Below are 12377 nucleotides of genomic sequence, written 5' to 3'. Positions count from 1 at the left end.
TTACATTTTAATTTTTTTAAAAAAAGGCTATTTCAATATGGTTTAAATTGATGATAAAAATAATAAAAAATAATTTATTAACTTCACGATTAATAGGAATACTGCAAATATAGGTAAAATTAAAATAAACTGAGAAACTAAGTTAGCAGGTTTTAATAGTCAAAATAATAACATGTTTAAAATAGAATAATACAAAATAAATACCTAATCTGTTCTTTTACATTTTGGGAAAAAATTGTTTGATTTGTAAAAACTATAATTTTAATAAGGTATATTATAATATTAAAAATGTTTGTCAAGTGAATTTGAAAAGTCCGCAAGATTGCAAAATTTTATTAACATTTCAACAATTTTTTTGATTTGCTAAAAAACTATTTGTTCGCAAAAATTGAAAATTAGTCCGTAAAATTACGCAAATTATCCGCAAAATAATATATATAACAAAATTCAAAAATCGCAAATGTACATGCTGTCAAAATGGTGCTAGTTTTAAGTTTACCGCATTCTAATGCTGACTTTGAACGTATATTCTCTAAAGTAAATGAAATTAAGACCAAACGCAGATTCCGTATCATAACATTTACTATCAATGATACTCTTTTAGCTAAATAATGTATAAAGGCCAAAGGGAGGAAGATATAAAGATAAAAATTGTATTAACTTTACTCAAACTCAAAGAACGATTAACTCTATGACAAGTGCAGTTTTATATCCTACTACTATTGATCTTCCAATTACTATACCTGATATATTCACAGATAATGTAAATGCATCAGTTTATATTCAAAATGACTAAATCCAAAAAAACACTTGCGGTTTTAAAAAAAAAATGTATTTAATCTTATATTGTTTAACTTCATCTTAATATGCATCTAATTACCTATACTATTGCATTTTATATTTATTTTTCATGATATGGTTATAAAATCGAGATAACTAACTATAAACAGCTAATTTGTAACATTATATTATTTTGTATTTTAAAGGACCATGAAAGGAAAAAGTTTAAATTTATTTTATACTCAAAAAACATAGTACTCCGTGTTAAAAAAAATAATGGTCTAAACTAAAAATGTTTACGACTTTTCGTTGGCGATATACAGGCAATTGAAGTTGACGTGTGACGTCATAGAATCTATTTTCCTGGCGTTTATACATGTAAATATTAAGTCTTCAACTTTATTTACGCATTAATATGAATGTAATATTCAATATACCTGGTTTATAGATATTTAACTAATTAATTATATAACTATTTAATTAATAAAGTAAACCTAATTAAAATTCCCAAATATTACAAAAAAAGAAATTGTAAACATTTTACAATAATAAATCAACAATATGCAAAATTCAGTTATTATACACATAAACTGACCGTACCTGTAGAACTTTTTCCTACAGACATATCAACATGCAATCTTGTTCAATAACATAAAGTTGAAAGATTTTTTAGTCGGTAATAGGTATAAAGCAATTTTACGACAAAATCGGCGATCCTTTGAATTTCAAAATTTAAAAATACATGTTGTTATAAATTTCAAACAAAATATTAATCATTTTTTTTTATACTTTTTATTAGGTTATTATTCATCTAACGTGTAGCATAAAAATAATATAAGGTATAATTTAACCAGCAAAATTCTAAGCGATGAGAAAATAAATGCATAGGTTGATATTATTGCTAATTGTGTTGACCATAAATTATATATTATAGAATTACTTTTATTTATAAACATTTGTAAAATATTTAAAAAAAATACTTTAAAATACTTTAAATTAAAGTTACTTTTTTACAGTTTAATTATGTAAATTTATATTGACTACCTATTTGTTTTTTACTATTAATTTAAATTATAATTATTAATTATATTATAATATTATAAAACAGATAAGAATTGTTTATTTATTGTTTTAATTATTTCTCAGATATTCTTGTGTTTATATTCATACAATAATACCAAGTGAGTTCATTTTTCCTAATGAAATAAATTATTACTCAATAGTTGCGTACGGTACGATGGATTAACTATTAATAATTGTAGTGATAGTGCGATGCTAATAGAATGTCGGCTCTATTACTGCTCTTTCTGTCACTGCCACATACCGATTTAAGGAATAAAATATTTGATTTGCTGCCAGTCATAATAACATTATGTTAATTCATACAACACTGCCTATCGGAAGCTATAGTTAAATATTATATCATAAATAAAATGTAATTACCGAAAATCCCCACACCGTTACTTATCCGTCTATTCTATAATCAATGCTATAGACGTTATTGACGACATCGACTCGGTGATGACGAAATAGTGCGTGCAATAATTAGTACAAATGTCAGTTATGTATTGTGTTCTTGTTACAGCAAATGGCAGTGCGAGCAGCGTTGGTAGAGGTTGTCTAAAGTTTGATGGTGTGTTTGCGGCAGACAGACGATGGCTGGCGCACAGTGCGCTGATGATACTGTGGTTCTATTGGACAGTGCGCCGGTGCGCGTCGCTGGTGGGCGATTGGTCTTGCGACGACGCCGTCTCTTGTTCGCCGAATGTCGAGTGGATCGTTTCTACTGCCGGCGCAGTGCAAGCGATGGTGTCCGTGGCCACGGCTGCAACTCACCGGCGGTCAAGCACGGCACACCTGCTGAACTATGCGTACAACGTGCTGAGCCGTGGCGCAAACAGGCGTGTGACAGGTGAGCAATTGCTGCGGCGGCAGCACGCGTTCACCATGGCTGGCGCGTCCGCAACGGTGGTCGGAGTAGTGGTGTTGGCTAGATCGGTGGCCGTGATGATAGCCCGGCCCAATAGATTTGCGGTCGTCGACGTACTGCTGCTGTGCCTGCCTGCGGTCACCGTGACGGTCGTTGTCGAGTCCGTGATCGTGTGCATGTGCGTGATTGTGGAGGACACGTGCCGTGACGTCGTCCACCGGTTAGATAATATAGCACTTGATGCGGCCCGGCCACCAGCGGTCGGCCGTCGAGGTGGCCACTGGCCGCTACACTGGCAGCTGGAAGCCGCGTGGCGCGATCACTGGCGTGGTTGTCAGCTGGTCGACGGCCTGTCCACGTGTTACGGGCTTGACTTGGCAGTAAATTTGACCACTAGTATGCTATATTTTGTCGTTTACGCGTACGTCACGCTCATTTCAGTTTACGCGTCATACACCTCATTAGATGGCAATAGCACTACGGAGCACGACTACTCTGCCAGCGTCATCTATTGGAACATAGCGCTGGCATGTCAGCTGTTATGTGTCTCATTCCGTATCGTATTTATATCGTACCGGGCCGAGAGGATCAAGCAAGTGGTAAGCGGTGTATACTGGAGTGATTTTATTCCATAATCGCACTCATACGGTGAGCACAGCAAGTAGTGACATAAAAAACACTCTATTCCCCCTTAAATTTTAAATAATTACTTTAAAATTTGTTTACACATTTATGTTATTTATTGTTTTAAAAATAAAGATGTATACGACTAATTCTCATTATCTAATGAATAATATTAGTTCTGTTTATAAGTTATTATAATTATTATTATTTTATATCAATTTATATCACAAATATTATAATTTACCGTGATTTATAGTAAAAATATTAATACGTTTTATGAATTAAATGAAATACATTTATACTTTAATTTTAATATTTTCAATAAATATATCTCGCATCTCGCGTCTCACGGCACGTGTAAGTATACGATGGTCTGACCAGTGTATAGATTAAATCAGAATGAAAACTGACAAGGAAATGCATAGCTTTTACCGCTGACCAATAATACGGTTGGTTATATTGAAAAGGATTATCAGTTCTGTGATAATAACATAAAATTTGATAAGAAATATATAACCATAAAAATCACATGTTAACAGAATATGTCTTTCGTCGTTGTATGATGCTAATTAACAACATTAGGAATAGTTAGATCGAGAGAGAGTTGATTCTAGCCATTCAAGGGGCTGAAACTATCAATTTTTTTTTAGTTTGGTTACAATGCAGAACATAATATATAGAATAGTTTCAATGACAAGCATTTTTAATATGGTGGATTAAAATTTTGGGTGGCCAGTTTCATTTCTGATTCAATCTATTCAGTGGTCTAACGTCTAGTGACATCTGCAGTTCCTTTTTTCTGAGCTTCACAAACGTTTACTTATTTACAAAAATACAAATTATCAAGAAATTTGTATATCATAGTATATCTTTTATCGTTTACTAAAAATAATGACATATTTATATTACCATTGTCTATTTGCTAATATATACATAACAAAATATTAATAATATTTTTTCTTCAACAGGCTGTCAATTCAGTTCTTATATCATTAAGAAATGTACTGAAAAACAATAATTTAGATATTTCCACCATCATGTTGGTAAGTATAGTAATACTATTTATATGTTTTAATTAAGAGCAAATGGAGGCTAAAATTACAGATATTGTATGAAAGGTTCTGGAAACAAATTAGAAATAAATAAGTGCAATAATGAGTTATTAATTTAGGCAGGAATGCGGGGAATTGATGAGTAAAATAATTAATTCAATGTAATTGTATACAAGATTTCTCAGATTGTGATAGTATGCATACCTATTTTCAAAAGTCATAATTGATGTACGTATATACTTATAACGTATAACTACCAAATATTTTCTTTATACAGTTCTTTTGTTCCGAATTATAAATGCTATATATTAAAATTATTAAAATAAATGTAATACATACTATAGAACAGGGGTTGCCAACCTTTTCAAACAAATGAGCTATATTCGAAAATTAAAACCCTGGTTATTGACATCTAGGCGAATTGAGGATTTAAGTCTTTAGGAGATTTTTTTGATAAGCAAATAAAAAAAGGCTTAAGCTTCAAAGAATAATTATTGAAGAATAATCCACATTATTCGATTTTTTATTACGCGATCAATCGATAATGGTAAAATTAATTTTTACAACGATCGACCAATCGATTGTGGTCGACTGGTTAGCAACCTCTATTATAGAATATTAGCGTGTCATAATATATGTTTCTTAAAATTTATATTTTTTAGATCAATTCATTTACATACCAAATTATGAACAGAGAACTTAAAGTATCAGCATGTGGTTTTTTTTCTGTAAATTTATCGTTTTTCCACGCGGTAAATACCTATAATACATAATATATTATACAGTAGCGTCGCGGTGATCCGAATGATGCGGTAACCCAAACGGCATCGAGCGTACATCGTTACCGTTCTATTAAAAGCGCCATATGACCGATATTGTTTTCAACATCTAAATTTTGTTACACATAAAAAATCTGCATATAGTGAATATGCGATTTGCTTTTATATTTTTAGTTAGATATAATAAAAATTTGTCTAATGAAATACTTTTAAATACTTTTAGCGTAGCATCATTTTGAAAAAATGCGTTTGTTCTTTCTAACCCTGTATTTATAGGGACCAATAAAATAATAATTATATCGATTATTACGACTGCATATCACACATATGCATCGAATCATACTTAATATTGATTTCATTTTTGTCGAAAAAAATACATGAAAATGGCCCCACGTAAGCAAAGTCATAGGTAATCCGAATGAATCGATAAACTGATCGTTCCGAACGACCCTTTTTCCCCAATTTCCTTCGGATCATCGTGACGTTACTGTAATTTGTTAAGGTTTATTCCGACATAATATAATACAGTAATCAAATTTATGTTTCTGTTCTTACAGCTCATACGTTTGGCTACAACATACCTAATTGTTATAATCCAATATAACTCCGAACCTCAGAAACCAGTTACATAAAGGTGTAAATAATAAGACATTCTCACTTTACTATTAATTCATTCATCGATGGTTATATGAATATAATCAATATAAACTATATATTAAAACACACAAACATTGATAATTGAACTAAAATAATCTTTTAATTATTAGTCTGAAGTCATTAAAATAAAAAAAAATAATAAGCTAAATATTACGATGTAGTACATTAAAATATAAAAACTTTTGAATCGCTCAAGGTCTTCAATTATTTTTCAATAAAAGAGTTTGAAATGATATGTTATTGAATATTTAAATTACATTTCGGGCCACCTTTGACATATTGTCGATATTAACAGGTGAATGTTTCCGTTTGATATGATTATTAAATTTGTTGTATTGCCACTGGTTTTAACGTGCTACGTGCTCTGATTTCCTATACCAATAATACAGTACACAATAAAGGATACTACGACGTAGGCTTAAGTATTAGGATAACAATTACCCATATATTATAATAACATGACGCACAATAAGAATATTACGACGTAGAAATAAACATCTACATGTAATGGGGAGTATCAATACACCTGGGCGGTAAAATGTTAGGCCTAATCGATATGAAGAATAATAATAGGAGAATTAAAAACATCTATTACTTTAACCTTCGGAAATCGGAGATGAAGAGATGAACGAACTCAACGATACATTGTAAACCTACACTGACTATATAAGGGGCCCTGGAGAGGACTCTTGCAGACGTGATTTACCAGAGTTAGCGCAAGCACCTTCACGTCAGTTTACACCAGAAATCTATCATTTGGACTTAGAATATTTTCAATTAATTTAATAAACGGCACTTATAAATATTTCGACTCTTTTTATTTCGACACGACCTGTACTTTCGACGATTAGTTGCTGGCCCACTACAAACGGTACACTTACACAACTTACATACGCCGTCATTACTGGATTTTTCATAAAAAGTTCAAAGAACGCTTTTAACTCTTGACGCTATTGTAAATCGATAAATATATATTAAAATAATCAACAAATCACACTCAAAAAGCGCATAGACGGCACCACAGCACGAAAAACTAAAAAAGTTGTGAAAAACGTGATAACTGATAAGAGATAATTGACCAAAATGTCGAATTATCGAATAGACAATTTGAACAGCAGCACAGCGCTACAACAGCGAAGGTGACAGGAGACTTCGAAGTTCGAATGACGTGTTTACAATGTTATCAACCTCGAGGCTTGCGATATCTCACGTACCTATCTCAATATCACGTGTCTGTGAAGGAGCTAGGAAGGCGGAAACATTGTGGTGGCGTTTCAACTCGACAATCGTTTAGTACTTTAATATAAAAGATCAGATAGGATCAACGATTCGATTCAATTTTCACAAAAATGGATCGTTTCACATAAAAGATCGGATCAAACATTCGATTCGATTTTCTCAAAAATAAATCGATCTTTTAAAAGATCGGGTCCTGGAGATTGATTCAAAAGATATATTAAAAGTTTAAAATGTAAATCATGATAGAATTAAAACATCCATTCAAGAAATTCACTCAGCTTAACTGAATTAGTTTTGTTATTTAAACATATACATTAAACCGTAATACTTTATATTAAATATAGCATTAATATACACCATGGAATGTGCGACATTTATTCTTTATTTTAGTTAGACATTTATGTTTTATACTTAGCTGCAATATTCTCAGCTATCAAAGTCAAGGCATTAGCTTTTTTTTCTTAAGCCACAGTTTTCCTTTCCAAAAGCAAGAGTTTTTGTATAATAATTAGGGTTATAATAATTAACCTTCAATGTTGTTCTTTCTGAACTAATTGAAACTAAGGAACGCGATGCTTCCACTGTATGGGAAAGAATATTTTTCTTTTTTCCAAAATTCTTTCTAGAATTGTTCCTAATAAAAATTATAATATAAATATAATATAAATAGATAATAGATCAGTTCCCTCTAATATTAACACATAATTTGTTTTGCTAAGTGTTAATTTGCTATGCTTTATTTATGTAAACATTATATTAATTATAAGATATATTTATAATTCACAATACAAAACACACCTGATTGGAGACTCTTGGAAGTGGACAGATGAATAATAATTAGATGGCATATCATTTTTAATTTCAGTGACTTCATCAAGACTACTAAAACAGCTAAATTCAAATTCCAAAGCTACTATTATAAGCTAAAAATCATTATATTTAGTAACCACTTATATAATATTAATTTACCAAAAAGTTAATTTAAATAACCAACTTACTTATTTAACAGTTTTTCAACATTATCCCTACCCAAATCATTTGAAGAAACCTGTTGGATATTGCCATCTACATACATACTATCATTTTGGTTGTCAACATTATCAGTTGTATCTTCAGTCAATCTTAAGAATAAAGATAATAAATGGACAAACTATATACCCAGTTTACTTCTTACCTAAACTACTTAATATCAATGGACCTATGACTAATATGAATAATAAATAAATGTTAATTAATATTTGTATAGTATATACATCAAAATTTTAGTATAAATATTGTATATAATTATAATTGACAACTATGAAAATGTAGGTGAATATTTTAAAACCAACAACAATAATATAATATATGAATCTATTATAAGCAAACTGCATTTGTTAGCAAAATAATTTCAGACAATTACAATATTTTTATGACAAATTTTTATAATACTTACTAATCTATAATATTTACTAATAGCCAAAATAGGTGAAAATACTTTTTTATATTTCTGTTAAAATATAACTTACAGAATATTTGTTTTTAAAAAACTCATATACGCTGGACTTAAAGTAACTGACTCGACTATAGTGGGACCCAAAACATCAAACATTTTTTTCTCCAACTTACTCAGTTCACTGTAATCTACCCCACCACCACTTGTCTTATTTTGTTCCTTCCTTATAATACCAGCTTTCCCTTTTGTATTTGTTTTTAAATCACACCATGTCTGAAAAATATATAACAGGTTATCTACACAAAATATAGGTACATAAATAATAATGTATAAATAATAACAATTATGATTAATAAGTAATATTTTAATTTATCACAGCCATTTTATTTATATTTACGGTAAAAATTGATAATATATAATCGATAATTATTAAAATAATATCTTTTTTCCATTATAAGTATTTACCTTTCTCCATTGGATCCATGATTTATTGATCCAGCCTCACTATTCAACATATTTGTAATATTTTCCCATAATTTTTTACGCTGTTTTACAGTAGATTATATAATGTTTTTCCCTGGACCAGATCCGGATGACTATAAAATCTACCAACATATTTTTTTGTTTGACCTTACTAAATTTTCTCTCACAGTCTGCATTGGGCATGTAGAATGGACATAACTAACAACACAAATTCAGGAAGAACTAAAAACATCTTCACATCATTTTCATCTTTATAATGATAAAGCTAAAACAAATAAACAAATATGCTTAAATAATGTATTGTATATTTACATAATTTTAACAATTTTTATACTTGATGCCAAAATTTATCAGGTTCAATTGTCTCGGTTATTTCAGCTGGAATATAATTAATTAAGTCACGTAGACGTCTCCATTCATCATCTAGTTTTTGAAGATTTGAATAGCTGAATCTGCTCATCTATACAGTAATGAAATTAGTGTCATAAGGGAAGGTGTAGTATCTCCTTCGTTATGTGAAAGTGCTCTACATGGATCAAGTACAGGGAGGTTAGATAAAATAGGTTATTGAAGTCGTTTTATTTCTTTATACGCTATCATTAGGACATTTTGATATCTTTGTTGAAAATCATTTAGATTAGGATTTAGGGTCTACTGATATTCTAGATCTATCCAATTGTTTCATTGCTCTGATACCTAAATACATCTGTAAAACAATAACAAAAATAAAACTTTATGAAATAAAAATAAAATTTAATAAATACATTTCATATACAAACCTGTTTTAATGGAAGAAAATAATTTTTTTCTAATGGATTTAAACCTCTCAAATCGGTTTTACATACATAATCTCTTTTCATATAAATTAATAACAAATCTTTATAGGTCGTTGACATTTTTTGATGTAAATAAATAACCACAACTTTAGATGATTGGAAATATTCATTCATTTCTGTGAATTTTGGTAGAATCTAAAAAGTATACTTTAATGTAACAATCATTTAATTCAGATGTATATGCCCAGCTGCTCTCAAATGTTCACTTAGCCATTTATCATGAAAGAAAAGTCTTAACGCATCCCGCTGTTCCACAATACTTTCAACGATAGCAATAAGAGACAACCAACGAGTTTGACTAGGATGCAATATTTTGTGGACATCAATATCAAGAAATTTTTGAAATTGAGCTAGTTGTGCTTGTCTTTTTAAACTACTTTTCATAAAATTATAAATGTCACGAGCAAGGTCTTCAGTCTTCCGTGGCAATTGTTTACAAGCTTCACTTGCACATAAGTGCAAAAAGTGGCAAATGCATTTCATTATGAAAATATTTGGACATAAAATTTAAAATCGTGACGCTACAGAGTTATGTTTATCCATCATAGTACTGCAACCATCAGAACCAAATCCAACAATATTTTCTACATTTATATTTTTTTGATGAAATGTTTGAATAATTTTATTAAATACATTTTCAGCAGTAGCTTCTTCCTCTACTCCTTGAGCATCATGTTCACTAAATATTTGACAAAGTTCCCAGAAATTACTAACAATGCTACAGCTTTCTTTGTCATACAACCATACCATTATACAGGCAGTTTTTACACTAGAAATGTCAGTAAATTCGTTCATTAGAATAAAAAAATTTAGCACACTGAAGTTTTTTAATAAGATTTTCTTTTTCGTGGACACCAATAACATTATTGACGATACACTTTGTTTTAGTACGCTTTAATGAAAGTGCTTGGGCTATGTTAGAATCTAGGAATCAACGGGCTAAAATTGGAGTTAGATGATCCATACCTGCAAAGAGCATATCGTGAGCTGCAACATAGCTACAAATTAGTAATTCGGCATCTTTTACTTTGTCACCCAACGGATCCACTCGCGATTTATCTATAAACGTTTGTAAGGCGTTTTGAGTTTTGGGTTTTGCATTACTCACCATAAGTTTATGTTTATATCCACTTGCATGATTTTTTTAACTGATATATCAGCTCTAAAATCTTTATTGCACATTGAACATTTAGCTCGATATACATCATCAATAACTGGTTTTAGCCAATATTTAAATTGTGAGCTAAAACACCATTCGGGTCTAAATGTTTGATCACGATAACCCTGCTTCTTCGATTTTAGTATATCACCACCTCGTTGCAATCTTTTCTTCTTTAGAGTCAAATTTGAAGATCCTGCTGTTATATGACTGTCATTGTCTTCGTCGCTAGTTAATGCCATGGTAGGTATAAAATCTCGTGTCAGTTTACCATTCAGTAGCCAACATGTCAAACAACCAATTAAAAACAGTAGTCAGTAAGTACAGTTAGAATAATTTTAATTGAACTTTTTAGCTAAAATAAATATAACAAAACGATGACGCTCCTCTATAACATAAAATTTAATATTTATGATAGTGTGGTGGCGCCACAATCTTGAATAGCATGATCTAGCTGTAGTGGGCCAGCAACTGGTAGTCAAAATTACAGATCGTGTCGAAATACTTCTAAATGTCGTTTATTAAAGTAATTGAAAATATTCTATATTCAAATGACAGATTTCAGGTGTAGACTGACGTGAAGATGCTTGCGCTAACTCTGGTAAATGACGTCTGCAGGAGTCCTCTCTAGGGCCCCATTATATAGTCAGTGTCCCCCGACCTACTACCCATGTATCCTCTGGCCTATTTCTAAGTGCGTCATTTGTTTTCACGCTATTACGCATTTCAGGACGCACGTGCGATGATTAATCTATATATAACATTCAGTGATGCTTGCCCACCCGCCTGTAGTCAGCCTCACTCGGATTCTCAGAACTCGAGATTAATTTAAAATCATATTTCAATTATAGGCTTACAATGTATCGTTGAGTTCGTTCATCTCCAATTTCCGAAGGTTAAAGTAATAGATGTTTTTAATTCTTCTATTATTATTCTTCATATCGATTAGGCCTAACATTTTACCGCCCAGGTGTATTGATACTCCCCATTACATGTGGATGTTTATTTCTACGTCGTAATATTATTATTGTGCGTCATGTTATTATAATATATGGGTAATTGTTATCCTAATACTTAAGCCTACGTCGTAGTATCCTTTATTGTGTACTATATTATTGGTATAGGACATCAGAGCATGTAGCATAACATTAATAAGTGATAGTGATAAAGTGAATTTCGCAAATATAAAATGTACCACAGTTACCTATAAAAGGGTAATAAGTCTTTGTTGGATAGAAACATAATACCATATTTTGGTTCTCTGTGGGATAAAAAACTAAAATTTGATTTTGATTTGAATTTAATTATGGTACTTTCTGCGTATCATAAAATATATTATGTTACATATTACAATATGTAAAAAAAAGTTATGAATACCATAATAATGGTATATTTGACAAGGC

General features: G+C 30.7%; 1 pseudogene; it reads right to left on the bottom strand.

The window, feature by feature from the left end:
* Positions 1-9616: 9616 nt before the first annotated feature.
* Positions 9617-10361, bottom strand: LOC113558339 (annotated as a pseudogene).
* Positions 10362-12377: the final 2016 nt, after the last annotated feature.

Source organism: Rhopalosiphum maidis, chromosome 3 (genome assembly GCF_003676215.2).
Source record: "Rhopalosiphum maidis isolate BTI-1 chromosome 3, ASM367621v3, whole genome shotgun sequence".
Classification (NCBI taxonomy): domain Eukaryota; kingdom Metazoa; phylum Arthropoda; class Insecta; order Hemiptera; family Aphididae; genus Rhopalosiphum; species Rhopalosiphum maidis.
The sequence above is the reverse complement of the archived record's forward strand: the minus strand, read 5'-3'. Positions and strand labels throughout refer to the sequence as shown.